The 3,136-nt window shown below is 34.6% G+C and overlaps 3 non-coding genes across 3 annotated transcripts; 2 read left to right on the top strand and 1 right to left on the bottom strand.

Annotated features, from left to right (window-relative positions):
* Positions 1-24: 24 nt before the first annotated feature.
* Positions 25-96, top strand: Trnap-cgg. Its single transcript has one exon. It is a non-coding gene; the product is annotated as a tRNA-Pro (tRNA).
* A 788-nt stretch (positions 97-884) lies between these two features.
* On the top strand, positions 885-956 carry Trnap-cgg. The gene has a single exon. It is a non-coding gene; the product is annotated as a tRNA-Pro (tRNA).
* An 875-nt stretch (positions 957-1,831) lies between these two features.
* Trnap-cgg lies at positions 1,832-1,903 on the bottom strand. The gene has a single exon. It is a non-coding gene; the product is annotated as a tRNA-Pro (tRNA).
* Between the last annotated feature and the right edge of the window lie 1,233 nt (positions 1,904-3,136).

The raw sequence follows: 3,136 nt of genomic DNA, 5'->3' as shown, positions 1-3,136 counted from the left end.
AGATGTGTATAAGAGACATATGTTGGCTCGTTGGTCTAGTGGTATGATTCTCGCTTCGGGTGCGAGAGGTCCCGGGTTCGACTCCCGGACGAGCCCTCTTCATTATGTTTTTATATCATCATATTCCTCTATTTTTTTCCCTGATCTACTTTTGAATAATCCTGATTTGATTTAGTTTTGTTTTTTATTTACTGTACAGTATTTGTATTTGTTGTATATTTGTATTTGTTGTGTATTTATATTATAAAATTAAATAATATAAGAAAGTACAATACATACTCCAAGTATTGAAATACACGCCATCGTGTTGGGATTCAATATTTCGACATTAATTATGTCATCAATGATAATGACTAATTAGTATTATTAATGTAAATATTACAAATTTATTGTCGTTATTGTTGTTTAATATTATTGTTGAAGTAGAATGTTGTGAGTAAACAGAAGACGAACACATTCATAAATAACTCTTTTTAATTCATAGGCAATAGCATTCAAATCTCTTTTGGTAGTGTGGTGGTCCTGTTTTACTAAAACATACTGTGTACTTTATTTCAATCATATATTGAAGAAAAAGGATGCAAAATCTTAGATTTACATTAAATAACTTGTGGCCGAGTTGACTTGTGGCCGAGTTGACTTGTGGCCGAGTTGGCAGAAGCCGAAAATTGTGTGGCCGAGTTGATTTGTGGCCGAGTTGACTTGTGGCCGAGTTGACTTGTGGCCGAGTTGACTGTGGCCGAGTTGACTTGTGGCCGAGTTGACCTGCACCCGCAATCCAATGCCTTAATTTAAAAAGCGACCTTATTCTGTACTGTACTGGTCTACGTGACAACCCAGCCCACAGAGTCAAAGCCACAATCCTATACACCTTGCTGTATGTTGGCTCGTTGGTCTAGTGGTATGATTCTCGCTTCGGGTGCGAGAGGTCCCGGGTTCGACTCCCGGACGAGCCCTCGAGTTAGTTTTTTGAGCTATAATAATTTCATCAGTTTTAGCGGTAATTGTTTTCTATAAATGTTTTTTTCTATCTAATTATGTTTTTAAAGAACAGATATGAAACAATCAACCTTGTTATTAACTTACAACACAATCTATTAATTTGGGTGTTTACGTGACACTTTTTTCAGATATGTTAAAAGGTTCACTCAATCTTAAATAAAACACGTGTTCAAATAATTTCAATTGGCTTCTGATATATATTTTAGATGAAGATTGACTGAACCTTTCACATATCTGAAAAAGTGTAACGTAAACGCCCAAATTAATAGATTGCGTTGTAAGTTAATCACAAGGTTGATTGTTTCACATCTGTTCTTTCAAACATGATTAGATACAAAAACATTGATGGAAAACAATTACCGCTAAAACTGATCAAAGTATTGTAATTGTATTGATCTTGGGGGCTCGTCCGGGACCTCTCTCACCCAAAGCGAGAATCATCCACTGAACCGACCCAATATGTTGTACTGTGTATGTGATTGTGGCTTTGACCTGGTAGGTTCACGTAAACCGGATAAATAGGTCGCTTTTTTAATTAAGTTGCTATTATTCCACCAGTCTTAAGATAATTCCTAATTTTGATTAGATGTTATTATGATTACAATAACACAGAATCAGGAATTCGTTTAAGACTGGTGTAACAATAGCCACTATCATGAAACAAAGTTAATCATGAGATTTATATTATTTAATTTTATAATATAAATACACAACAAATACAAATATACAACAAATACAAATACTGTACAACAAAATTAAATCAAATCAGGATTATTCAAAAATAGATCAGGGGAAAAAATAGAGGAATATGATGATATAAAAACGAAGAGGGCTTGTCCGTGAGTCGAACCCGGGACCTCTCGCACCCGAAGCGAGAATCATACCACTAGACCAACGAGCCAATAAAATTTCATTGGCACGCTCCAGTTTGTTTGGCTGAGTGAGCTGGACTAGCAGGTAAGAGACAAAGTGATATTATTAAGTTTTTACAGTATTTAAAAAATAAGAAGTAATATATAAGGCCTATGTATACATTTAAGTTCATTTAATTTTTTATAAGTGCATTGTTAACAACTTTTAAAGGGTACCCATTCCATATTTCCTCCATGCTGTAATGGACATATTGACCTGTATGTGTATTTTTACGATGTATACTGATGCTTCCTACACAGTTTTCAAATTGTAAATCCAGAAAATGTACTATGTCACTGTTTTCAAATGATTCAAAGGTAAAATTTATCTGTCTATGAAAAGCATTAAAGTGATGTAAAATGCGAATAGGCTTTAAACTAATACTAGTGTGTCAACAAAAAAGCCTAATAAAACCTGATTCTATAAAGTTTGTGAACAATAGACTTTTCTAGTTCAGTAATTGATTAGCTAAAACTGGGCCAAGGGGTGAACCCATTATATAACAAACTAGTGAGGCCTGGGTTTTCGCAATGTTTTCAGTGTACTCCAACAAAGCCAGGTAACAGCACGTTTCACCACTGCCAAGTTTCGCCCCCACCCCACCCCACGAGAATTGTTTCGCTCTTTTGGCTAGGTTTAGTTAGCTAGCAAAAATGATATTGTCATTCTTTATGCATACGATGACTAGAAACTTAAAGTACTTTGAAAAATATTTGCTTTTAACATTCACGGTAATTTTAATATTATAAGAGATTTAATAACCAGTCATCTTTCAAAATTTATTTTTCATATAATAGATACTGGTAGTACACTCAAAATCGATTAAGTGTATCACATCTACCCAAGGATGCCTCTCTGTATACGTAGTTCGACAAAAACTAGCGCTGTTTCACCATGCACGTGCAAAAGAGTGTGAAGGGATCCTGTTTGGTACAGGTGTCTGCATTTACAGCAGAAGGGCCGAATTATGAGTTCCGGTTATTGCAACTAAATTTGAAATACATTTATATATGTGTATATTATATATATATACAATATATTTATCTCATATATTGTAATATTTGTGGTAAACAATATGTCGGAGAAAGAAAAAACACTCTCCGTATGAGAATGACACAACATAGATCAGCTATCAGAACATCTAAGCTTGATCAACCAGTAGCCGAACATTTCAATTTAGCTGGTCATTCAATTTCAAATTTCAGAGTGATTGCAATTGACC

The sequence above is a fragment of the Anneissia japonica genome, unplaced genomic scaffold (genome assembly GCF_011630105.1).
Source record: "Anneissia japonica isolate Jap-2015-1 unplaced genomic scaffold, ASM1163010v1 scaffold3334_len1275209_cov185, whole genome shotgun sequence".
NCBI lineage: Eukaryota > Metazoa > Echinodermata > Crinoidea > Comatulida > Comatulidae > Anneissia > Anneissia japonica.
This window is presented reverse-complemented; position numbering and strand designations above follow the sequence as displayed.